The following is a 27,605-nucleotide window of genomic DNA, read 5'->3' on the forward strand; positions in this document are numbered from 1 at the left end:
TTTGAATAAAAAGATGCCAGTGTTTGGAGATGTAGATGATTGGATAAATAATGGGTTATTACACTGCCTGCACATTTTTGAGGTAACTTTGTAACACTTTCTCTGCCAGTTTGGGTGGCTTAATGAAATTGGACAATTTTGACATGACTACTTTGAATTTTTGCTCATACCCTGGAGGCTCATAAAATGGCTCAGAAATGGTTCCTTGAGCAGGAACTGGAAGTGAATAAAGTGAATACTCTGTGCCCTTCTCACGATAAGGGATTTGGTTAATTCATGGGCCTACTTAGCGCATTAAAGCGGCCAGCAATCAGAACTAGATTGTTAAATCTCAACTGATCAGTTTTTCTTATCTTTCAACGGGATAAATTGAAATATCTAGGTGATGGTTGATCCATGTTAGAAATTTCCTTTTCAGAAACCAATGTATTTGGTTTGTCTCAGCCAGCCCCCTTTGAAAGAGCACTGGTCACTCCCTTGATGAAGGAAGAGGGTCGGTGACACAGAAGTGCTCGCTCCTGACACGTTTTCATTGGGAAATTCTGCACGTGGTCTCTCTTTGTACATTTCTCCCTTCTTTCAAGCAAACATTTGTATTTGAAGTCTCTGCTTTGCTGAGAGGAAAATCAAGCCATGGCCTTTACCCAAATAGAAAAATTCTGTTTGGATTTGAGTAGCTGTAAAGTAAAAAATAAAATGGACATTTGGAAAAAATGTTTTGTCTCTATCTAGAAACACAGAAATTGTTTAGTCCAGATTTGGTATGATACAGATAGATGGTCATAAATGTCACCCTAATATTTATACTATTTTTGTTCTTAAATAAAAAAAAAACTTTTCACATTTATCAAGTGAAGAAAAAGGAGATATCATCCAGAATCAGCCCTGAGTTGGAAAGCAAAAGGACTTATTTGTAGAGGAAGTAAATTTGCATATTTTTTCCTTTCTATCATGGTTCAATATTGAATTAGAGTATCTTTTGTTTTTCTGCTTTTATTTGTGATTGTTATAAAATTCCTGCTTGAGGACTGCCAGGAATTTTGTAAAAATTATACAAAGCAAAAGTTAGTTGAAAGAGGATTTTGAGTCCCAGGCAAATTGACTCTGAGCTCAAAAAGTACACATGGTTTCTGCAAGCAGAAACAGGTCTAATGCTTTGAAGAATGTAAGAAATGATCAGTATTTCAGAAGCATTGAAGTGGTTAATCTATTAATCTATACTAGAGTAATAAACCGGCCCGTATAAACATTTTCTAACTAGATTTTCATGTTTAGTTTATCTCAGAGAGAAAGTTTAAAAGCATTTCTCATTTTTCACTTTCAGTACTAAGTATGGTTAGAAGGCTTTGTTGGATGTTTCTGGTAATTCTTCTTGCTTGACCTTGCTTTCTAGAGTGGTCTTAGAACATCAATTTGCTGCAATTGAAACAGTTGTACCTTCACTGATTCTTTTCTCTCTTTTTTTTAAATGGTTTTCTTATTGAGGTCTAAGTGACATAACGTTATATTAGTTTCAGATATACAATGCAATGATTGGCTATGTGTATGTATTGCAAAATGATCACCACAATGAATCCAGTTAACATCTGATTCTTGATTGTAGCTGGGTGCACTGGGCTGATCAAGTGATTCTAAATTACCCTTTGTAAGTTAATTCCCAGGCCCCTGAGGTGTGGACTCAGTCTGCAGCCACTTACAGCTTGTATTTGAAGGACTTCCAGGGTACTTGGTGTTCGGGGGCAGCGCTTAAAGAATCACATTTACTGGGGCGCCTGGGTAGCTCAGGTGGCCGGGGGGCTGCCTTCAGCTCAGGTCATGATCCTGGGGTCCTGGGATCGAGCCCCTCATCGGGCTCCCTGCTCCGCAGGGAGTCCTCTTCTCCCTCTCCTGGTTCTTTCCCTTGCTATCTCTCTCTCTCTCTCTCTCTCTCAAAAAAAAAAAAAAAAAAAATTCTAAGAATTGCATTTACCTACCATACAGGGGAGTAGTCGAATCTGTGGCAGGTGGAGGATATACAACTTTTTGACAACAAAAAGAACCGCCTTCCTGCAGACCCCCATGTCCTGCTGTACTTCTTCCCTTCCTGGCTCCGCTGGGCTATGGATACGCCCAGTGGAGCTGGAAAACAGAATTCCCTTTGTGTCCCATTCCCGAATCAGACACACCAAGCCATCAGCCCACATATGCAAGGGTTCCTAGAGTAGCAGCTTTTCTTGGTGGTTGCTCCTGAGAAGGATGTCCGGGGTACATGTGTCCCCGGGAGCCCCATAAGCTTCTTCTGCTGTGTGGCAGACCCACCTCCAGTGCATGTGCCCAAACCCAAGTTCACCAGCCCACCGTGGTTCCCTGCTGCTCCGTTGTTCCATTCTAGATTTTGCTTCCGACCCTGCTCAAATGCTTCATGTCAGGGAGTGTTAACTGCCATCTCCTCTGTAATGGATAATGCTGAACGTGAAGGCAGTTGAAAGTAACAAGGTGATCACATCCTTTCTCTTCCTGTGCTGATGGGTGGTGAGTCAATCTCCTGGCCTTAATGTTTACACGGATCCTTAACAACAAATAACAGCTGATGGCAACGTGCTGAGACATGTACAATAAGGAAAGAAATTACGTATTAAAAGGTTTGGACTTTGTCCCATTTTTTTTTTTTTTAAGAGGTAAAAAGAAAGAAGAGGGAGGGAGCGAGAACCCTGTGCTAATAACCAGTTTGTGCAACACTGTTCCTTTTTTCAAGCCTAATGAGGTCCCATTCCCACAAGTATTTTGATTTATTACCTGCTCCTACTGGCCTGCTTGCTTTTGGTGTTGATTATTTTGATATTCAGTTAACATAACACTTGAAATCATTTCACTTTCTGAATCTGTTTTTCTCCCTTTTCATGAATTGGTTTTGTGGTAGGTCGGATTTCCTCCTATGAAAACAATGCTCACATTAAAACACCTTCACTGTTTCCAGTGTACTGTCTTCACGTTGAGGAAAATATACTCGAGGGTTTGCCCACATGAAGGAAAACAGGGCACTTGATTTGGGCCTAAAAGCTCCAAGAGTCGTGCCTAGAAACCTTTACAGTTGATGCCAAATTTAGCCATTTAGCGATGTGACCGCAGAGCTATGAAAACTTCAATTTTGCTCTAAGACTAGGATTAAAGACAGTGTGGGATGACCTTGGAGATGAATTTGAGTCAGACATTTGATACCAGGGGGATCTCCAAGCATCAGGTCAAAATAATTAGCTCTGCCTACAGAATAATCAACTCTTCCTCAGCGCGGATCCAAACCATCTTCAAACTTGTTTTAGAGGATAGGCATTCTCTGTTGGTACAAGTCAGCGTGTTTGGATGTGGAAAGGGTTGGCAGCCCTTAGGGCGAGGTGCCTGTTTCCCAGAAGTCATAGTTCCTGCTGGAGAGACGGAGGCTTCTGCTCAGGGTCCCCTGTGCGCTGGGAATGGTGGTGGCCGCCTTCACCCCCACCTCCCTACAGCCTCCTCAGGACCTGGCAAAATCCGCCCCCTCCGTGGTCTCCTTCCTTCCTTAGGAGACTCCTCATTTCGGTGTTTTCCTTGCTTATCGCTTTCCACATCATTTTCCCCATGTCAAACAGTGTAATATATATTAATTACAGAAAATTTAGAAAGCATAAAGTACCGGAGTGAGGAAAATTACCCACGATGCTATCACTCAGAGAGAACCACTATTAATATATTGTGTATATTCTTGAGGTATCTCTTTTTCCTTTTCTTTTCCTTTTTTTGTTTTGGCATATGGATAGAATTTTTTTTTAATACTCTCTGCTTTTAATTTATTTGAGGCTGCACATTCTAATTTGATCTTTATCTGGTTGTATCAAGAGGGGTGTTTCTGACAGAGGCTGAGAGCCTGCCTTTAGTTGTGTGACTATTTGAGAACTATTTTAAATTGTGGAATGTCACACATTCGGTGATGGCACAGAAGAGCACAGGACCAGAAGGCTAGGGTAGAGAAAGAAGGGTGTGAGAGGCGGACCCCACCTCAGAGGGGTTGAAAATGGCAGAACAGGAGCGGCACTGCATTTCCAATCAGCTCAGGTTCCTGCTCTGCCGGCCGGGTAGCCTCCCTAAAGCTCAAGTTTCCTATTCTGTCAAATGGGAGAACTCCCACTTCTCTGGGTTGTGTTAATGCTTCAGTTTATTAAATGAGGTACTGTTGGTGAAAATGATCTGCAGATCAGCACTCCAAGAAGCAGATAATAGTATTAAATATTATTTTATTTATAAAGTAAATATAATGAAATAATTATAAAATAAACATAAGAAGAAATAAATATACATAAAATTATATTTAAATATAATATTAATATTAAATGAAAAAGGAGCTCAGGCTTGACCTTGGGGGTTCAGAGGGAATAAGGACAAAGTGAGCAAAGGCGGCTGGAAGATGTGGGTGGGCGCCAGGTAAAACAGTATAATTGGCTGTTTGATTTCTTTGTGGTCGTTAATGCATCCAGTGGTTTATGTGTGCTTTCTGTGAAGGTGGTCATCCAGCCTGAAATTGGGATTATTTTAGTTGCTATGTTATGCTGGCCGCTCTTTCTTCTTTAGTCTGTGTATTTTTAACTCGATGAGTACATTCTCCTGTAAAGCTAGTGTGTTTACTCTCTTCACCTAAGAGACTCTTATCAGACTTTTACAAGGGATTACAGGCCACGATATCAGGAATCTGGCTGCATTTACACAAGAGTGAACAGGACAGGCCCAGCTCAGTGTTTTAAACCACAGATAAGGTTTGTGTTCTATGTGGGGAAGGGAGGGGGAGGGGAAATAGAGAGTAGTTGTGTGGGGATGAGGCCTGGGAAAGATACAGAAACAACTTTATATGTGAGAGAATTTCTTTGTCTCTGCTCATGAGCCTCAGAAACTGGAGGAATATTGAAAGAAGGGGTTTGCAGGGCAACACCGCGAGCTCTGGAGTTAGAGAGCCTCAGTCTCAACCCTGCCCCAGCCATCACTTAGCCAGGTGACTTCATCTCTTTGGTGCTTCCATTTTCTCTTTGGTAAAAAAGGTAATAATAATAGTAGCTACCACACTGGGCTGTTGTGGAGTAACTATAAGCCATGAATGTCTTCAGGACCGATCCAGGCCTCCTTGGCTCTGAATCCTTATGGAGGGTTTGTTAAGGTGGTCCTCAGAAAGAATGGGCTTCCAGGTACAGTTGCTCTGAGCACATCTGAGTGTTGAGCAGACCCATGAGGATCTCTTGTTCGGGCTGGGGGCCACCACACCTGGCTGTAAATATCCAGGTGGGAATGAGGGTGGAGGGTCAGGGCCTCACGTCAGGTGATGACCCCTCCATCCTGTGGGGATGGGTCATTGTCCTGAATCTGGAGACCGTGAAGGTCTGTCCAGGGTGCCTTTGGTGGAATATGTCTATTCATTTCCGCTACCTCTTCGCAGGGTTTTGTATTTCTCCTTTTCTGTTCCCTTTCTCTTTCTGTTTTCCCATGAGAGACTGGGCAGGTGCACATGGATGTTAATCAGAGACACTTGTCATTGAGGTGTAGAACATATTTTTTAATAAAAATCTTCTCAAGTGAGAGAAATGGGACATGTTGGATTCACTTGATTTCCACACTATTCTAATTTATTCTTTTATGTTGTTCTAAGACAAATGAGTAGACTGGGACTTTAATACATCTTCTCAATTTAAACACGTGTGTGTGTGTGTGTGTGTGTGTGTGTGTGTGTGTGTGTGTGTGTGTGTGAATTTTTCTTGACCATGGACCCTCTTCCTGGAGCACCTAGGGGAAAAACAGATCCTCGGGAGGCATGTGTGTATTTTACGCAGTGGTTCTGGAATTATACGGCTTTGTTCAAACACTGACTCCAGCTTAGCAGCCAAGTGTTCTCAAGCAGCTGATTAACTCTGCTTACCTCAGTTTCCCTAGTTTAAAATAGAATGTATTTCTTTATTGGTGAGATCATTTAGTATTTAGTAAGATTATGTAGAGTGCTGAGCTATAACCATCCAATAAATATTAGTTGTAATTATATTTGGAATGTGATAAACCTCAATCTGACCCCCACTTTGGCCATTTAACTAGTTGGCACCTTTGCCAAACCTTTGTTTCATCATCTAGAAAATAAAATAGGAAAAACAGTATCTAATTCAGAGTTGCAATAGGATCAGAGGCAATATCCAGCACTAATGGGGACACAGTGCCTAAAAATACTCTATTGGATTTTTCTCCCTTGTCCGCTCCTAGCCTCTTTTCTTGGCAACATCTTTTTCCAGGGGATCTCCATTTCGGGAGGAAACCCTTCTACGTGGAGGATGTAGGCTCTAAGTTTATGTTTCGTGGGGACGACCTCAGGGCAACTGAATGGCAGCATATTTTGAATTCCCGGCCAAGTCCTTTGTGGCCCATTTCCCATTATTCTTCACATCATGTCCCCATTTCACAGAGGGGGCCACAGCTGAGCGTTAGGGGTCCCACCCCGCTGTGTGTGGCAGCTGGGTTATTCCATCCCAGCGTGACATCCAGGCGGGGGCCTGGCTGCCGCGCCTCCACCCCTGACAGGCAGCACAGGTGTTACTGGGAGCATCCCCGCTGCTGGAACTAATGGAGCTAAACAGAAGACATATCCCTTTTTCCCCTCCCTCATTGTGTTTCACTGAAAGCTAATTCAGGGAACATACGATGATTCGCTTTCCTTCACAGCTCTAATATCCAGACCACAAGTCAGAAAATTAACCTTTTAACTTAATATATACATTGCACATTGAGTCTAGTCCCCATTTTCATCCGCCTAAATGGTAGGTTTCACGCGACATAATGAATTTCCTCTCGGGGTACACAGGGCAGGGGATGGGTGGCTTGCAGCCGCTTTGCCCTGAGGCCGTGGTGAATGCCAGTTACTTGACAGCTTGGGCTAGTTTACATCATCAATTTTTATCGCATTCTTTTATGAAATAGAAATTTCTACCATTGGCATGTAATTTGGTGACTATTTGAAAATAGTAAGCTCTTTCAGAAGGTTATAAAATTACATATTTATGGACTTAGGAAATTTGTCCTTTTTTTTTTTTTTCCTTTCCCTAACATTTATCCCAGGTAAATGAGACAAGAGATAGCACACATTTGGGAACTTAAAGAATTATAAAGATACGATTGTTATTTTATTTATATTTATATTTATATTTTTACTTATTTATTTTAGAGAGAGGGAGAGGGAGAGAGAGGATCTCCGGCAGACTCCCTGCTGAGCAGGGAGCCGGCCCAGAGCTTGATCTCATGACCCAGAGATCATGACCTGAGCCGAAACCAAGAGTCAACCGCTCAACCAACTGAGCCATTCAGGCACCCCAAGTACAAATTTCTTATATGTTGTATCTTCTTGTCTTAAGTAAAGTTATTAAGATATACATTGATCCTTAAACACGTCATAGACAGATGGTTGTAGACAGCTTAAAAAAATTCTTAATATTTAATTTTAATATCACCTTTAACTTATAGCAAGAGGTATTGGCTTTTGGGTTAAGATATTAAGACTGTGATTGAACTCTCAGAAGGTAAAATTCCTGAAAATGGAACACAAGTAAATGAAATGTGGGGACCCTGCTTGAACCATGTTCTGGGATGGTGTTTATTGGATTTAAATTCTGGCAATATGAACTTCGTTGTAATAGAAATCTGTTGTCTTTATATAATTTCTAGATTGGCCATTGCCCAGGTGCTGTTAGCTCACTTTTTGATTCATTGTGACTTATCAACTGGACCATTCCTGCCATTAAGCTTCCACTCCCACCACCTCCTCGCTACTGTTCTCAAAGTTTACAGACACCTTTGACATTGACAATCCCAGTCTCTTCCTAGGCCTCATTCTCCCTGACGCCTTTCTTGACGGTTTGAAATTCTGATCTCTGACTTTCTTCATGAACTCTCCTGGTTCCTCCATGATGAATATAGCCTTCGATCGGCAGCATTGGGCACCAGAATTCTCAGGTCCTTTGCATACACAGTGAGTATAACTGACAATGGCCACAACCAGAGCAAATGATGAGGGTTAAGTGAGGTCGCCTGTGTAAAGTGTCTTCCTTGTCTCTGGCGGTGCTCAGTAAACTCTAGCTCCCGTCTCACTCTATGTTCTCTTGTATGGCCTGCCTTATTTATTACTTTTTCTCCAAGTGCCTTTGAAATATGGTATTTCCAATTCCTTCCTGAACTTTTTCTGCATCTTCAGCTCTTCCACTCCTGTGACTCCTGCGCTCTTCGCAGATGTTTTTCAGATTTCCATCCCTGGTCGTGCTGACCTCCACACCTGTATTTCCAATTGCTTCCTGAACATCTCAACACAAAATCTCAGTCAATGACTGCCGAACTGACCTCAGGCCCTTCCAAATCTGACTTCTCTTCCTATTTTGGTTATAGTATCTCTACTTTTTCAGACAGTTGGCCTGGAAACCTTAAAGCCAATTTCAGTCCCACTTTTTCTGTATTCTGAAACATCTAATCAGAAGTGAGGTCCTGCTGTTGGTTTGGTCTTGGATAGAGCTTTCTTCCTTTCCTCATTCAAGGGCAAGTTTGGAAGTAAAGTTGGCTGTTAGAAGTTAGGCCAAGCAATAACTACTTGATTGACATTCACAGTAGTAGGTCACAGTCTGAGTGGATGAGAATAGGAAGGGAATTATTGCAAGATGTCCCTGGGTTAACACTGTGGACCAAGCCAAACTTTGCTGGGTATAATAACCAGACTCTCACAATTTCTACATGCAGATACCACTATGGCTAGTAAAATGCAAATATATTTTAAAGAGTTATTGAATGTGTAATAGTAACGTTTTGTCATTGTGTAATATTTCAAATAACGCATATTGCAAGTGCAACTATCAGAATGTTATGATGTCATTATGAAGCATGGATTTCAAGGATGATTGACTTGCTTTCATTTGTTTGGGCACCAGTGCATAGGGAAAAAAAATCAGAGATTACATGAGTTTTCAAAAATAAGGTTTGGGGAGAGAAATTGGAATTGAAAACCTTGGAACACTTGAATAGTGAGTTTGAAATTCCCACTTCCTAAAGATGCATCTATTCAAGATAAAATACAACACTTTGTGTGTGTGTGTGTGTGTGTGTGTGTGTGAGAGAGAGAGAGAGAGAGAGAGAGATGACTATGTCTAAGATAAGTCTTGTCTTCTGAGTTTACCTTTTGCTTGTTTGATAATAAGGGAAATAAATAAATGTGAAAATCAGCATAAAGGTACAAATGTTGTATACACAAAAATAAACTTGAGTTCTGATTCCTGAAGGTAGTAATGCTTGATAGAAGAGGGGATGGTTGATTTAGATTTTGTTTTTTTTTGTTTTTTATTTTTTTGGAGAGACAGAGTAGGATGGGGGGTGGTGGAAGAGGGATGGGAGGGGCGGAAGGAGAAGGAAAGAGAGAATCTTAAGCAGGCCCCATGCCCATGCCCCGAAACCCCAATGGCCAAGAAACACAGAAACAGCCCTCCGAAGCAGGGCTCCATCTATGATGCTGAGATGATGAACTGAGCCTAAATCAAGAATCAGACACTTAACCGACTGAGCCACCCAGGCATCCCTGATTTTGGGCTTTGAAGAGAGGTTAAGATTTTATTATTTGTAAGTGATTGGGAATGTGTGGGCCATCCAAGTAAGATCAAATGGTATGCAGTCTGGTTTGACGGAGTATAGAATATGTGAGGGACAAATTGGGGTTGTATATTGGGGAACTTGGGTTTCTGTACTCTTCCATTTGAATTTCATGGTATACACAATGCGGCACATGAAAGATTTTAAACAGGCTTGGCACCATCAGCATGGGCATTATATTTTATTTGTTACATAAGATGAGTATTTAAAAATTAGCCTTAACTCTAGTTAATGACCAGTGAAGGCCATGGGAGAGGAAACAAAAGAGGTGAGGGGAGAGACAGAAAAACTGAGAAATTACAGAGGAAGAAAAACGATCTGCCAAGAGATAGAAAAGGCATGGCTGGAACTCTAGATTCTGCTTTTGTTTATTTAGACTGCGGGTTTAGAGTGTTACCTTTGCCTTACATTTGAGAGGTTGACGTTCTCCCACTATGCACAGCTCTTTTAATGTTCTTTTAGCCATAAAACTTGACAAGCTCCCTTCCTAAGGGACCGTTGTAGGATTAGCTTTGAATGGCAGTGCCAGCAGCATTAATACCATCGGGGACCAGAATCTCTCGGGTAGGATGAGTTTAGAGCTGAACAGAAGAGAGGTTCTGTTGGATTAGCCTGAAGAGCTGCAGAAAAGGGAATGCGTTTTCTCCCAGTCAATTGTCCCTTCCTCTTCTCCTCTTCTCTTTCCTTTGGGAGTCTTGCTCTGAATCACCAGCTGTATTCCACCTCCTAGTGCGTCGGGATTAGCATTGGCTCTGCTGTCTGGGACTCAAGGTCCAAACACCACTTTGTAGAAACTATCCTTCACTTAAAGTGCAGTGAGGAAACCTGATTATACCTTTGTGGCCACAGGACCCAAGGAATCTTAGTATTCTCGTATTCTCAAACCACAGATCGTGTTTGTTTTCCACTCCTTTGATGCTTTTTTAAAAAAGATTTTGCTTATTTATTTATTAGAGAGAGAGAGTGTGCCCAAGCAGGGGGAGGAGCAAAGAGAAAGGGATGAGCAGACCCCGCGCTGAGCATGGAGCTGGACGCAGGGCTTGATCCCATGACCCTGAGATCATGACCTGAGCCGAAATCAAGAGTCGAACACCTTACCGACTGAGCCACCAGGCGCCCCTCCTTTGATGCTTTTAAAAACGTATTTAAGGGGCACCTGGGTGGCTCAGTCAGTTAAGCGTCTGCCTTCGGCCCAGGTCATGATCTCAGGGTCCTGGGATCGAGTCCTGCATCTGGCTCCCTGCTCACTGGGGAGTCTGCTTCTCCCTCTGCCTCTGCCCCTCCTCTCCTTGTACTCTCGCTCTCTCTCTCAAATAAATAAAATCTTAAAAAAATGTATTTAAAACTACATTTATAGGCACCCTAGCTGTATACTGCACTATGTTTTGTTTAAAATATGTGCTTGCTTTGTTAGCAAAGGAACCTTTGCCACGAGAATTGTATGTGGGAGAGTTTGACTAACTTAGCAAAGGGACTTATCTCTTGTCCTATCTGCCTAAGCTCTCCGGGCTGCCTGTGATAGGACTTCTTTCTTCCTCCATGAGCCCCAACCCCTTCGACCTTTACTGCTATCATTCCTCCCAAAATTATTCATATCTAAATATTTTGGCTTTTCAAAACGAATCTGCTCTTTGGATTCATTTTCTGTTGGGTGATCTGAACCATGACTTTCCTACTTCTCTGAATGACAGGGACTCACCAATAGAAAGCGTGAAAATCCTGCCTACCCTACTCCTCTACGTTTAAGGATTAGCAGCAGAACTTCTTGCCTGCTTGTGTTAGGATTGTCTTATTTCACTTTTGGCAACTTCTGCAGAGCCTGTAATGTTTAGGCGCTGTTTGAAGGGAAATCGAAACCCCAACGGCCAAGAAACACAGAAACAGGAAAGTGAACCCAGAACGATCTCCGTAAAGTCACAGCCGAGAGTGGTCTGAGTTACCTTCTGTGTCCAAACTTCTTGAGATGGTCATCAGAGTTCAGATGCTAAAGGCATCATTCAGGCATCCATTTATTCACTCAACAAACATTTACTGAGCCACTATCATCACAAGATCCTGTACTCACTGTTAGAGCTTTTAATAAACAGGATAGGCTCATTGACTGTTATTGTTGAGCTATGGGGGAAATGGACAGTAAACCTCCAAACATGCGGTTCATGACTTAATTACAATTGTGCAGAAGGAGGGGGTAGAGAGAGGCTCTGTAGGGATCTATAAGAGAGAGACTTCCTCGTAGTGAGTTCAGGTGTCAGGGAAGTTTCCGGGGAGGTTTCCTTGTTTCTTAAAAGCTGGAGATGTGGACCATTTTACACTGAAGGGTAAGAACTGAGCTCTATGACCACAGGGGCAATCAAGAAAAATGGTCATGGATGGTGTCAGGTCCGAATAAATCTTCTTTCATTTTTCAGTATTCCTGGTAACCAGCAAGCTCTCTGTAGTCTCCCAATTTAGGTCAAAGTTGGTTCTGTCAGGAAACAGGAAAGGGAAGCTCTCACTTACTGAACAAGAGCGCACGGCCCACACTAACAGCTACCTAATGTCAACTGGAAACCTAATAACTTCATCTACTTCTGTTGTTGTTGACAAATTCTTGTCAGCGGCACTCTCCATCCCAGTTTGAATCATGCTCAGGAATCTGGCCCCTTGGCTGGCTAGGTCAGTGGGTGCTGTCATGTGGCTCCCATCAAGGTGCGGCCGAATCCGGGGCTGTAAGTGGCCCAAATCCGGGGCCTGGGCACCAGCCTCCTAAAGGCTGTTGTGTTAGCAGATATGAGAGTTGTTCTGTAATTAGCAGTAAGAGTGATGGCCCCATCTGCTCAAGTAGATCTAGACATGACTCATTTTGAAGGACAGAGCCAAGGGGGAAATCAAAATATTTTCCTTATGTCACTTGTTTGGTATCTTAAGTCCCCTGAAGGGGAACGTCTTGTGATCATGGGGAGAGCAATGTGAGCACCTGTGTCACTTAACTTGGAACCCAAATGTGAACCCCAGCTCTACTGGCTTCCCCGTCCCCAGGTGACCACCCCCTCTCCCTGGCCTCAGCAGCCTCCCACAGGTCACCCTGCTTCTACTGGTAGTTACTACTATCCGTGTTCCACCGGTGGCCAAAATGATCTTTTGAAAATTTCTAGCAAATCACATTGCCACATTGAGAATAAACTTTAAAACCGTTCACTGAGTTTAGGTCTTATAATGGGGACGCTGCTGGACTCTGAGCTTGGTCGTGGCCTTCCTCTTGAAGCATTCCCCAGGCACAGTACTATTCTTTCCATCCCTCTAATACACACTCACCACAGGGCCTTTGCAATTTTTCTCTTTTTCCTTGAATGTGTTTCCGTGTAAATTTCCCTTTTGCTGACCAGTTTTTAGCTCAGGGCCCAACTCATTGGTCCCCTATGAAAGGCGGTTCCTAAGCACCTGCTCTAAGCCCCTCCCCATATCCCCCTCAATATCTTCCACATCACAAGTTTTGTTTTCTGTTAAATGACACCCGACCACTAGAATGTGTACTCTTTGAAGCACAGACCTTGTCTTCCTCCTTTGCCAGGAAGAATGTAGGTGGTCCACAATACACGGAGATCGCGTGAACTTGGACACCATAAAGACATTTCCTTCCTTTGTTCTCTTTTTCTGATTTTAATAAATGGCTAAAAGCCCATAGGGGACACTCAGAAATCTCTGCTAAGACAGGTAAAGAGACAGTTCAATAAAGACTTTGAAGTGATGAATTTCTTGGAGGGAAAAGAGTTGTTCATGTAAGCCGGTAAGTCAGTCCCTTGCTCATGGTTCCACAGCTGGTAAGTGGCAAAACTTAGATCCTGAATTCCATGGATGAGCCCGCACCAGTCCCGGAAGGGGGAAGATAAACATACTAATCTGCTGAATGTCATTTGAACCAAATTGTAAATGACTTCAGTGTTTATTAAAACATCTTTGGCCATTTCAGAATCATTGAGTCAGTCAATGATGGAGGTAGAATTTCAGAAACATTGAGTCAGAAGAGGATGGAGGTAGAATTTTAGAGATCTTACACATGATTTAGTCGGGTGTCCTTAGAGGAAACAGAGGCTCAGAGATCTTAAGTTGGTAAATGTTGGGACTGGAATCCAGGTCTGCTCCCCACCGAGGCAGGCCTGCTGTCTGAGCTCACTTCCTGCCCTTCCACATAGGCGTGGAATGGATTCTTGATTGTGTTTTTGACATACCAAGTGTAACCTTGACATAGCCTTGAGGAAGAAAACCTTCATTTTGTTCATGCAGATGATCATCCACCTGCCAAATTTTTTTAATGCCTTTTCCCTCCCCTGGGGAAGGATTTATGACTTCATCTTTCTTTCCTTTTTTTTTTTTTTTCCCTCTTCAAATCCAAGCTTCTTTCAGAATGATTCAGCTTCAGGGCTAGGAAGAAAAGTTTCGTATTCTAATAAATAAAATGCAGGTCTTCTCTTGGTCTCAGCTTTCCAGACACAAAAGTGATCTACTTTTGATGGCTGGTTGGAAGGACTTGTTAATGATTTTTCATTGCAAAGAGATTAAACCATTTTCCTACATCTAGGTAAGCCAGGTCTTGTAAATAGAATCCTAGAAAAAGTTTTCAATTTCTTATACTGTTCATAGTCATTTTTGAAGTTTGGTCTAGAAGTTCCTTTTGGATAAGGAAAGGTGTTTTTTGTTGTTTTTTGTTTTTTTTTTATGTCCAAGATAAATTTAGGTTATGTTAGTGATATTCAGTTCTTTTGTAATTGATAATAAGCCTTATTTGTTCCCTTGCTTTCTTCAAATGGGTCTCTCACTTTCATCCCATCTGTATTTTGCAAAAGGGAGGAGCTGTACTTTTTCTTTCTTCATGACCCAGCCCTGTGGGAACGTGTCAGCATCACGGTTTCGTTTTTGTTTGTATTCATATCAGTTTTCATCACGATTGCTCGTGTTCGATATTGAGGATGAGACACAGACACACGAGCAAATTACAACTTGGTATTTCCCCTGGCGTCCCTGTTTGTGATTTATAATTTATACCTGGGAAAGATTTACCGACTGAACTGATAATCCTTCCCAACAAAAGATAAACACACTTTTAAGTCATCAGTGTTAAGTCAGATGCACTTGAAAGGGACAAAGAATTCACCTGCAAGCACTTTTGGCATCTTGCTCTTTCCCACGGATCCAGACTGATGACAGAGAGAGCTGAGGCTGTCAGAGCGCTTTCCGCAGGAGAACCTCTCAGAGCCCCTAAGGGTGGGACCAGCCCGACCTGCCCTGCCATCCGGGGGATCTAGAGACTGGCCCTTTGTGCTTTACCACGGGAGATCAAATGAAGGCAAGGATGTTGTCCTAGTGCCGTGGAGTTCAGATCTGTGAATGTGCGGCTCCCCTGGCTCCCCTCTTTTGTCCTTGCGGTCCTTTACGAAGCTCACGGTTCGGTCCTGACAATGAACTTACCAGGTTGTCCTTGTCCAGGCAGGTGCCTGTGCGCTCTCTGAATCACACTGCACATTAGGACACTGATCTGTCGACCTGATGCCTTCAGAAGGCATTAAATCAATGATCAAATCCTTCCCCCCGTCCCTTGCACAAGTGTACCCGAGGCAATGGGAGAGAGTGGGTTGGTCATACACTATTTTGTATAATAGCAAAGTCATCACTGTTATCTCGGGTCTGGTCGGCTGGCTCTTGCTCTGATCTCTGAGACCGCTACTCTACTGTACCAAAAACAGACGGTGCCAGATTCCCCATAAATTTCACTTGGTCTAGACTAGGACTTTTCTGGGAGCTCCTTGGGAATTTTTATTTTGTTCTCCTCAGACATAAGCAGTGCCTGAATAGTCAAACACATAGAATATTAAATGCTGGCAGGTAGTTCTAAAAAAATCATTAATCCACTACATCGAATGCCAAAAAGAGATGTTTAACCTGATCCTACCCATGAAACATAAAGCACTTTTTTTTTTATTAGGAGTATTCAGAATCTTGAAGTTCTCTTTTTAAAAAAATTCTCTATTTTCAAAAAGTAAACAGCAAGGGACCCATGGTCAAAAACCTCAGCGGAAAATCCTAGTGCATTGCTAATAACTAACGTGGGGGAACTCGGTCTTTTAAAGCTGCCTTTTTTTTTTTTAGATCCTCAGTCCCCATCAACATAACAAAAAAGAAGGGGCGCCAAGCGGTTATTACTGCGGCGCATAAATCATGATTTGTGACAACTCTGGCTATAAAGTCGTTTGGATGACAATGACTAGCGACTCCGCCGGAGTTAATCAAATAATTATTTAACACGTGTTTCTCTTGATCTGGCCCTGCCTTCAGAACATATTTCATTCTTTGCCTGTCTTCTTTACCACCTTTACTTTTAAATGGAGAAAATGAGCAAGTATAAGATGTACATGCAGTTAATGAGGAAATCGCTTCTCTCTCCAGTTGGGCTGTGATCTCCCTAGAAAGAGGGTCCTTGTCTAAATCAGCTTGGTGGATGCCTGGATTACCCACCATAGTGATTTGCTGTCGGTTGGCAGGGACTGTCATTTCAATTTCTGGGGTGGGGGGAGCTTCCTGGCTAAGCTTTTTTTTCTTCAGGATTATTCCACGCAGGGCTCGCTTATTCTTTTTTTTTATGTTTTTTTTTAAAAGATTTTATTTATTTATTTGAGAGAGAGAATGAGAGATAGCACGAGAGGGAAGAGGGTCAGAGGGAGAAGCAGGAGAAGCAGACTCCCTGCTGAGCAGGGAGCCCGATGCGGGACTCGATCCCGGGACTCCAGGATCATGACCTGAGCCGAAGGCAGTCGCTTAACCAACTGAGCCACCCAGGCGCCCAGGGCTCGCTTATTCTTGCAGAGACCATTTTTTCTACTCTGTTCCTTCTATAGGCAGGTGCACAGGGAAGGATCCCATCATAGTCTGCAGGCATCTCTGTCAGAGAACATTCCCAAAGATGGGAGGGTGAGCAATGGACTGTTCTGTTCCTGAAAGCAGAAACACATTTCTTGCCTTTTAGTGCTTAGTATGTGCTCAGTAAATACTCACTATTGTTGTTCCTTTCACTGTTATTATGTAAAGGCTTAATAAATGTTTGCTAACATTTATTTATTTATTTATTTGGCCACATGAGTGGCCAAATGAATGAATAAATGCACATACCTCCTAATGGGGGAACTTTTTTTACATGATAATGCTAATCACACAGGCATGCACATGGGGTAGTGTAAGGTGTGGGAGTGAAGACCAGCTGCTTCCCTTACTCAGTGCCTTGACCTGGGTATTTGTAATCAGTGGATATGTAATGAGCCGCTAGTCTTTATGGACCCCAAATATCAAAGGGTGAAGAAGACAGTAGGAACTCATCAAAAAGCCTGGCCCTCTCTGAAATGTCACGGGTAATCAAGTTTGGTGTTAATGGCTTCAGATTTGCATGTCATCGCTGTGAATGATGTACTATCGGTGGTGAGGATCGATAGTTTATATGGCCAGGCTTATTTAAATCTTTCAAAAGCACTCCCTTCTATTTTCGGTAATTTTATTTTATTTTATTTTATTTATTTATTTTTTAAAACATTTGATTTTTATTTATTTGACAGAGAGAGACAGCGAGAGAGGGAACACAAGCAGGGGGAGTGGGAGAGGGAGAAGCAGGCTTCCCGCTGAGCAGGGAGCCCGATGCGGGGCTCGATCCCAAGACCCTGGGATCATGACCTGAGCCGAAGGCAGACGCTTAATGACTGAGCCACCCAGGCGCCCCATATTTTCGGTAATTTTATATTCAAATTCAAGGCAGACATTAGGTGTTTTTAAAAATAAAATTAAACACTTTTTGCATTTAGCTCATCTTAAAGTAGTTTATCTTGATTGCTTTTCTTTATAGTGTGGTCATTTGTGTTTCTGGCATCCATTTGTTTGCTTTCTTAATATAAACTTTAATGTGTTAGAAAAGCCAATAAGCTTAAATTTTGTCATAACCTTAAAATACTATTATAAGTCATTCAATTAAGTTCTGCTCAATATACTTGAATTTATATCTTCAATAGGATCCATGCATTGAAAACGAAAGTCAAATTAATATTTCCTTAATCGCAATGTTTACTAAAGAAAGTTAGGGTCATTGACATGTGAAATTTAGGTATGAGATAAAGGGGAAAAATACAAAATTTATAGAGTTTATCTAGGGATTAGAATGTTTCCCTGAATATTGTTTTTCAAGGCAATCTTAAAATCTGTGATCTTTTTTTTTTTTTACATAGAAAATTTTCAGTGCCCTAGGTGGGAGAATAAGAAAAAGTCTTAGAGTAAGAATACGGAATCTTTATTTAACAAACTACATATTAAAAAAGAAATTATTGTGATTGTAATAATAATCACAAAAAGTAATTCGCTGTGCTGCCTTCTATTTTAAAATTGTCATCCCTTATCAAGCTGAAATAATTTGTGTCTAACAATGCTCTATTGTGATGCATTACAAATTCATAATAATTCCATCTTAGATAGAGTAGTCATGATCAAACTAAGTAAAAGTTTCTAACTGCACTGTGATCAAACCTGGTAAAAACCTCTGGGCTTTAGAACAAACAGAATAGATTATGTCTTTTTCAAAAAATCCTGAAGCCGCCCTTCACTTTATCTATCACTCAAGTGAGTTACATCTGTATTTGGAAGCCTGATTGCCTTTGCTGGAGCCCTTAAAAATTCCCCCATGAGGGAGAGCCCCAGGCGGACCAGCCAAAAGTTGCAGGTACAAAGATGGCAACCAGCAATCTTCATTCCCATCAGTACCTTTACGTGATATGGAGGGCCGCACAGAGTTTCTGACAAGAGAATGAGGTCTTGTTCATGTGCGGATTCTACTAATTAACTCCATGTTTAACTGCACTTTTGTCTACTTTGGACCTTCTGTTGAAGTTGACTCCCTCCAAATTCACCAAAGAGAAATAGCTCCTCGTGTAATTAGATTGTCTGTTTTCCGGGCAAGCAGGGAAAATAAGTTATTTCTCCCTTGCATTCTTCTTGTTTGTGTTCAATAATTTTTATGGAGTTAATTTAAATTGAGCAAGCTTTATGTGAACTTCCTTCCAGAGGATTTACTGCATCTTATGTGAAAACTGTCTACATCTGACATTTTAGAATTACCCACCTATTTATGGGATTATACTGCATTCTGTTCTTGAAAGAGCAGGTCAATTTTCAGCATAGATTTTTTCGGTCATTTCTACCCCCCCCCCTTTGTCTGTTTTTATGAAAGCTAGCTCCTGAGTAAGAGTGTAAACAATAGAAGGAGATGGAATGTAGAGAGTATGACCCAACTGTGGCCTGCTGGAAGAGACGGTCTGGATCATAAACGATCCGTGAAAAGAAGAAACCTCAAAAGCCCAACCCAATAGTTTCTTTCTTTTTTTTCTTTTTTTTTTTTTTAAGATTTATTTATTTTGAGAGAGTGAGAATGAGAGAGAGAGAGAGTACATGAAAGCGGGGAGGGTTAGAGGGAGAAGCAGGCCACTCGCCGAGCAGGGAGCCCGATGCGGGACTCAATCCCGGGACTCCAGGATCATGACCTGAGCCGAAGGCAGTTGCTTAACCAACTGAGCCACTCAGGCGCCCCCAATAGTTTATTTCATTCTAAAAATGTGTTTCCATATTTTTAATAAAAATCTATTTTTACCCAATAACCTGTCTTACCTGTTGTCACTAAATGAGCTACAGATGCTATGGACGAGAACTCACTCTAAAGTTCGCTACATCATGTTAGCGGGGGGAATGAAATAATATGGGTAAGTTGTCTTGCAGTGTTTTAGAAATGAGATCCAGTACTGTGTAAGATACATGGATTATCCACACTCTCATCTGGTGCAGGCCAGCTACATGACACTGTAATGATATCACATGACCCTTTTAGGGAGGAGCTGATACAGGCCAGGCACCCACCCTCACTCCTCTCTGGTGTCTCATTTCCCCATCGCACCAGCCCTGCAGAGGAGAATGTTGACGTCAGAGTAGGTCAAGTTTGTTCTAGTTCCTGTAGCCAAGAAATGGCAAGACCAAGAACCAAATCCAGGTCTATATGACTCTGGACCAAAGTGTGGGCCTCTCCCACACGGGTCCCCTGCTGCCCCTGCTATAAATGACTACACACTCTAAAAAGAAATCAGACAGTGAGGAGAAATGTGACATAAAAAAAAAATAACCAGCGATTCACTTTTTGCCATCGTTCTTTACTTTCACTTATGATCTTGTTGTTGATGAGTATGCAACAGCTCTGTCCTAAATGTCTTATCCTTTCTAAACAGATATCCAGTCTATTCCTTTATAAACTTGATTAAGGTGACCCCAATGAAATATTTTCATTTCTGTTTTCACCATCTCTCCAGAAGCCACTTCAAAATAATATTCTGAGGAGAATGAAGAACAAAAGTCACCAGCATCAGGGCGGAGCCTTCACAACAATTTTGTACATCTCTCATGTATTACTCAGTTTGGTAGAGGAAGTGGTATGAATGGAATAAACGTGATTTTCTAGTCTTTCAGAACCAGAACAACTGTCTTTCAGAAAATATTTTCTCCAGAGTGTGTAAAAGATCTCTAAATAATTGTTCCACTATTTAATAATTAAAAACAAACAAACAAAAACCCCCAGACACCTGTTTTTTCCATCCTGAACTTACTATCCAGATAACAGAAGAATGTTCTTAAATCTAATAAACAAGAATTAAACATTCCATTTAATAGTTCTGAAGCACAGTATCAAAAGAAACTGATCAATTCATAGTACTGATATCAGAGGAAAACTACTTATTTGAGATAGTGCTAGTTTAGCAAGTTTCCTTTGGATTTTGGATTATCTATTTTAAAAAAAATTTTTTTTTAAGATTTCATTTATTTGGGAGAGAGAGCACGAGCAGGGGGAAGGGCAGAGTGTGAAGCATACACGGGGCTCGATCCCAGGACCCTGATACCAGGACCTGAACAGAAGGCAGTTGGCTTAACCCACTGAGCCATTCAGGTGCCCCTATTTTTTTTATTTTTAAGTAATCTCCACACCCAGTGTGGGGCTGGAATCCACAACCCCAAGGTCAAGAGTCACACACTGTACCAACTGAGCTTGCTAGGCACTCCAGATTAATCCATTTTTATAAAGACATTCCACAGCAGGCTCTGTTCTATAATGTTGGCATTTTTACAAGGTGCAATTATACTGGTTTGAAGAATAATTTCAATTTCATAAGGAAGTCATTCATTCCTTAAATTTCAAAATATTTCAAATTTCTGGCATATTCTCTCCCATCTCCAAAACCAATTACAACTCTCCCTGCTAATAATTAGGCCCTGTTTTCATTCCCTGTAGCACGTGGGTACTGGAAAAGGATGAGTTACTTTTACCTAATTTGAGATGAAGTGTACTTTAACATTTTTCTTAGAGATGGGTCTGTTTACGGATGGGCAGTTGTTCTCAAAGTGCGATGCCGGGACCAGCAGCATTGTCATCAACCTGGCAATCCAAATGCAAGTTCTCAGGCCTGATCAGACAATCAAAAACTTGGATTGGAGTCCAGCAATTGGTCTTAAAGATACAAGTCCTCCAAATTATTCTGATGTATGTTCAAGTCTGAGAGTGATGACTACTGGGAATAGAAACTCAGCATTCTAGCCGAATTTGGGCTCAGGTCATCTTCACTTTGATGCCTCATTTTAAATCAACTGGTGTCCCAAACTAGAGCTTAGGCCCCAATAAGAATGACCTAAGATACCAGTAATACCTTTCAAAGTGCTTGAACACTCCTCTGGCCCATGCATATCCTTGAGCTGGGTGGGGAGTAAACCCACCTTCACTGGCAGAAGGCTAATGCAACATTTGTTCATAGGCCTCATAAATGCAAAGCATTTATGCTTTTTTTGGTGTTTGATGATTTTTGGTGTTTGGTGGCTCAGAAAGCAAAAATCAATGTCATTCTTTCATCGTATAGAGGAAAACAATTCAAGGTCAGGATTCCCAGGAAATAAAACCTTAAAAACAATGTAAAGTTAAAATCAATCATAATGTCTAGGGCGCCTGGGTGGCTCAGTTGGTTAAGCGACTGCCTTCGGCTCAGGTCCTGATCCTGGAGTCCCGGGATCGAGTCCCGCATCAGGCTCCCTGCTCAGCAGGGAGTCTGCTTCTCCCTCTGACCCTCTTCCCTCTCGTGCTATCTCTCATTCTCTCTCTCTCAAATAAATAAATAAAACCCTTAAAAAAAATCATAATGTCTAAATGCAAAAATTCAAACGGTCGAAGAGACATTGCCCCCCAAATGGAGGAGGAATATCCCCCAAATCAGGCTACATCGTTTAACCAAGAAAATCAACTTCAAAGCGGATTTACTTAATAATAGTACTGAGTCAAATCAGTTTTCCAGGAAGGTGGCTGATGGAAAGTTTACTCTTTTGCAACAGTGGTTAAGAAAGTGTTTTTTGTTCAGCTTTGCTATTCAAAACTAAGCAAGGCCTTGCAGGGTAACAGAGACTACAGAACCTTGGATACCAGACTTAGTCCTGGAATGCTCTAGAAGGAACTACTGGCAAGTCATTCATCTCGAAAAGGAGAATATTGGACTAGATCAAGTGTCAGCCAAGTATGGCCCTCAGGCCTGCCACCTGTTTTTGTATGGTCTGAGAGCTAAGAATGTTTTTTTACAGACAGCATTTGCAATCAATTTGATAATACGGAACATTTTCTTTGAAACGTAAATTAAATGTTATCTCTCTAGGAAGTAAAGCTGTATTTTTTTTAAAAAAGACTTAGTTATTACTACTATATTTTGAATTCCATCAATAAAAAATTAAAGAAAATTTGTTAGAATTTTATCTTATAAGTACCTTCTTAATATTCTTGGTATAACTCTTAAGCCTAAATTCTTTAACTATCTGGCTCTTTACAGAAATATGTGCCAATCCCTGGGTAGATGATTTTTTAAGGTTCCTTCAAAGACTCAATGTTATTCAGATTACTCAGATATTCTCATTGCATGTCAGTAAAACCAGTTGTGGAAAGATGAATTGGACGATGTGGATTTGCCAGTGCTTGGCCATGTTTTGCTATTTGGGAGTAGAATATAATCAGAAGGACCCAAAAGTAGAGCCCTGTTTCCCTCTGAAAAATTTCCCTGCCCATCTTCATCCATAAGCATAGTTACTCAGTCCACACTGCCTGGGTTAGAAAACCAACTCTGCCTGGGGCAAATCCTTCATTTTCTTTGCCCCCGTTTTCCCATCGATACTGTGGGAAATCTGTTCATGTTCACAGCTTCCCCAAAGATGGCTGGGGCTTGTGTGTTGTTATAAAAACTTAAAAGAGGAAACCTATTTGACAGATTGCTTTCCTTTCCCATCACTTTTTCTTAAATTATTCATAAAATAGTCTAGCAAGTGAACAATTAATCAGAGAACTGATTCGATAATGCCCTTTAAAAGTGACTCTGATATTTCTAAAGCAGATTCCTAAAGCTACTGAATCTACTGTAGGGCCAGTACACACGAGGCGAGTTCTCATAGAACATGTTTGGAAGTGTGTGCCTAATACCATACCTACATGAAGAGCTTGGAGGGACCTGGGGGCTCCCCAGAGCCAAAAGTACCCTCGCGACTAGTTTGCCTAAAATTTAGTTCAACTTTCCTCCAGAGAGCCACTGCTGGAATTTCAGCTTTGACCTTCTGGGGACTCTGTATTAAAATGCAAATTTGTTGCCTAGGAAGGTAATTTTTAACCCATTTGTGTCTCTTTGTTAGTACTTTAGCCCAAACTAGGTTTTTCAAATTAACTAGATGGCTGAGAGCAGCACTTAAATATTGAAACAAATAAGATTCTCTGAGATGGGCCCAGGCTAATCTTTATTAAGGGACGCAGGTGATTGTGATACGAGCCCCAGCACTTTTGGCCCCAAGCATTTGCAAGAGTCCCTGTGCATGTGCGCGCATCCACACCGGACTTAACATGGCCGACTGGAGAGTAGTTCTGCTAGCAGAAATACGAGGCAAGTCACTCAGATAATTTTAAGTTTAGTAGCCACATTAAAAAAAAAAAGGTGAGATCTAAAAGGTGAAATTAAATTTAATGATACATTTTTTAACTTGATATACCCACTATGTTACTGCTTCAATATATAATCAATATAAAACTTATCAATAAGACACTTTCCTCCTGCAGTACTCTTTGAAATCCGGTGTGTATTTTACACTTAAAGCCTGTCTCAATTTGGACCAGCCACATTTTAAGTGGTCAGTAGCTGCTTATGGCATAAATTAGCCATCTTATTGGCCAACGCAGCTCTGGGAGCCTTGAATTGGAAACTGGTTCGCAGATTGCAAAAGCGTGGCTGGTGAAGCCAACCACGGGATGGACAGCGGGGACAAATGAAAGTTGGGACCATCCTCAGTGCTTTTGTACTCAGTTATATCAGTGTCACATTTTTGCTGAAGGTCACTGTTAACTCCATGTAACTACAGAAAAACTTGAGAAAAGCAGGAGCTGGGGTTAGGTGCTGACGCTACCACTTAATTGTGTGCCCTCCGGCAAGTTACGTAAAACACTCAAGTTTCTTCACTTGCAAAACGGGAACAGAGATAAAGCCTCAGGCTCCCAGGGTTGTTGTGGAGAGTAAATAAAATAATGCATATAAATACCATAAATGCTCAAGAAATGCTTGATATGTCATCACTGTTGCTGTTATTAACTATTTTTACAAATCAGAATTGCTTAAAAATGAACTATAAAGACAGTCCTTGTTTTATTTCTGTAAAAAAGGAGGAAAATGGCCATAACATTGATATACAATCCTTTTAAGGAGTAGGCTTAACTAGCTGCTTAAATTGGGCATTGCACCTCATGTAAATCATCTATGCACCAAGAAATCCCGAAGATACTACATTACCTTCAGAACATTTTTGGTTTTGTGTTTAACCAGAAATTATTATGTTTAAGGATTCCACAGGGAAACTTCTATAGAAGACTATCCTAAAACGCAACTCGTTATGAGACTGGGTGAGCCAATGAAAGAAAAGAAAAGAGTTTTTCTTCTTCTTCTTGTCCCCATTTATCTTCTCCTTTTATTTAAAGTCAGCAGAAAGAACTGATTAAGGCAAAGCTAAAGGAAATGAATTCAAAGTTTGCACTGCGCATGTGAACTAATCTTCCCACAATGACATATTTGAAAGGCCAAATAAGGCGCTCCTTCATACTGTACTCCAGCAAGAGGGCAGAAGGAATTGCACTCACTCTTGGGTGTACAATTTGACTCACTACTGACTTGCTCACCAAGCCATTACCATTCCAAAATACAGGGTAACAGTTCTCGCCTATGGTAGAATGATGGAATATCACAGCACGTGTCAACGCTTGCTACCAAACACACCTTTCATGGGGATTTTGTTTAGAATGAAAGATGTAGTGAAAATTTTAAGATGCAGATAAGTGGTGAATAAACAAATACGGGATGTACTTAACACATCCAGGCACCAAAGGCTGGAAGGCTGTGAACCACGAGAGCAAAGAAATGTAGTCAACCATCAATTTAGTAGGTCATTTTGAATGTAGGCAGCAAAATGGCCGTGTGCATGAAAAACCCCTACTATATTTTGAGAGATCCTTTCTAAGAATCCTGAAATATTAATAACATGGTCTTAATGTAATTGAAGACAAAGGAATGTGTTAAGGGCTGCAAGGTTGCCGAGAATAGCACAATGACAATTTTGTACTTTTGCTTGCGCTGGTAAAAGCTGGAGGAAAAGAGAGTAAAAATAGTCAGGGTGTTTAGAGACGGGCAGCCTTCAATTTTCCAAATAGGTATAAAAACCTCGTATTCCCCGGATGAATTCAAATATACTTATTCTCACTAACACATTCATGCCGGCTTCAAGGACACAGAGAAAAAGTATAAAGTTGCAATCTGTTTTTTCTTTAAATTAACATAAACATACAACTCATTTTTGAACTTCAAACAATTCAAGACATCCTATAATTTGACTTTTGTGAATGGTGAATTTGATTTTTTAACTGGAAGTAGTCCTATCAGCATAGAAGTTGAGGAAATAGGACTACTCTGTTTTTCTCTTCCTTACCACTTTTTGAATGTGCTCTGTTTTCATGTGGCAATGAATCCATCAGGGGCCAGTTTTTCTTGTCAGTCTTCCACTTCCACTGTGAGATGTTAGATTTTGATGCCCGATGGAAGGGAGGTGCATGAGGATCATCAGGAATGTGGAGAATTTTCATCCACTATCCAGATGTGAAAAAATAAAAGCAATTTATGCCTTCTCAGCAGTCCTAGCACCACCAAACCTAACACCAGGTTTCTACAACTTGCCTTTGTTGGCTGTGACTGAGTGACAGAGTGACAGACAGGTCCCAGTGGGTTTGTTTCTGAGTTCAGGCACCCGTCATGTTTGATGTGGGAAGGACAAGCTTGACCCTTGGTGCATCTTCCTCCCAAAGCTGGCGTTGCTGATTTTAATCGAAACCCTAGGGCCATCTTGAGCATGACCAAAGAGCACCTTGCATATTGAACCATACCTAATTATGTGATGTGTATAAACTTGAGACACATAAATCTCAGTCATTGGAGCAACTTGTTTTTCTAAGATTCTTCGGTCCAGTGAAAGACGAAAGCAAATAAGGGAAAGATTGATCTCCCAGCGCTTTTTATTGTTGGTGCTGCACACGTCATAAAGTTTTAGCTCGTTAAGGGAAATTCCATAAACAACTTTAGTTAATCATAGTGAAGTAACTGTAGTGCCTTTCTGGAGCTTCTGCTCAACTCCCTTTCCGCTTGCCATTACAAGAGCGTGATTAAGAAAATACCAACAGGATGTGCAAGAGGGAGGAACAGACTTCCCCTGGAAGCCATGTAGATACTTGATGGATGAGTCATGAGACAAGCCGCTGTGGCCCTATCTCCTTAGAGGATCAAGCAGTTTTGTGGAGCTCTTTTTTTATCTACTCATTTGAGTAAAATCTGCTGGGTTGCTGGCATGGTGGTTCTCCTTTGGTGGTTGGGCTGATGAAAAATGCCTGATGCGTCCTTCTCCCAGCCGGTATTTTTGATAGTTGAGGAACATCTTAAAGATGAGCTACATGGAGAAAATTGAAAGTGAATCGTACTGGAAAGATTGTGGGTAACTGTCACCTTTTTTTTTTAACTGCTGGTCTTATGAAAAAACTTGATTTTGGACAGCCTTGTCACTGTGGGTTTAATACTGATGGTGTTGGTCAATTTTTATTTCAGGTTGAGACAGATTTGGGAGGTGGTGGTGAAGGGCATAGGGAGAAAAAGGGGCGAGTAAGGCCCTATTAATTATTTTTTATTGTGAGGTTTCACAGAATTATTGAGATTTTCCACATTAGTAAAAGCAGTTCTTGGTGTCAGTGTGGTGTTTGCAAAGATGAAGTAATGGAAAGCATGTCAGGTGCATAAAGAACTATATGGCCCATGTTCTCTGCAGCAGCCCCTGAGGGTGTGCATGCATGAGGAGGAAGGGGGGTGTTGAAAAAATGGAGAGGGGGAAAAACAGGAGGGTTTAATTAATTGGAAAATCAACATAAAATATCTACTGATCTTAAAAAAATCTTAGCATATTATATTCCACAATCTGCAGTTGGGACTTTATACTATTTTCCCCTGAAATTATTACCATGTCTTACCAACTCTCTCTCTCTCTTTTTTTTTTTAATGCTTGATTGCCTTTACCTGCACTTAGGAAGTAATCAGCAATAATTTTTTGCAAGGACTTGGATACACTTCCAACTGTTGGTTCAAGACCAGGCTCTCAGCTTCCACAGCATGTAGCCAAGAGTATAAGCTTTGGGGGCAGAATGTTTGGCTCAAAGCTGGTCCCTGACATTTACCTGATGCATGGTGTGGTACCAAGAATGTCGTGTTCAAAGCTGGTCTTCCTCATGTCTAAGGTAGAGCTAATCACAGTGCCTGTGCAAAAGGTGCCAT

The 27,605-nt window shown here is 41.3% G+C and overlaps 1 protein-coding gene across 1 annotated transcript in view; it reads left to right on the forward strand.

Annotated features, from left to right (window-relative positions):
- EPHA4 (EPH receptor A4) overlaps positions 1-27,605 on the forward strand; it is a 132,434-nt gene that overhangs the window by 35,616 nt on the left and 69,213 nt on the right. The gene's annotated exons all lie outside the window — the stretch shown is intronic.

Source organism: Eumetopias jubatus, unplaced genomic scaffold (genome assembly GCF_037043125.1).
Source record: "Eumetopias jubatus isolate StellerSeaLion01/CBP00866 unplaced genomic scaffold, mEumJub1_p1.0 scaffold_3, whole genome shotgun sequence".
NCBI lineage: Eukaryota > Metazoa > Chordata > Mammalia > Carnivora > Otariidae > Eumetopias > Eumetopias jubatus.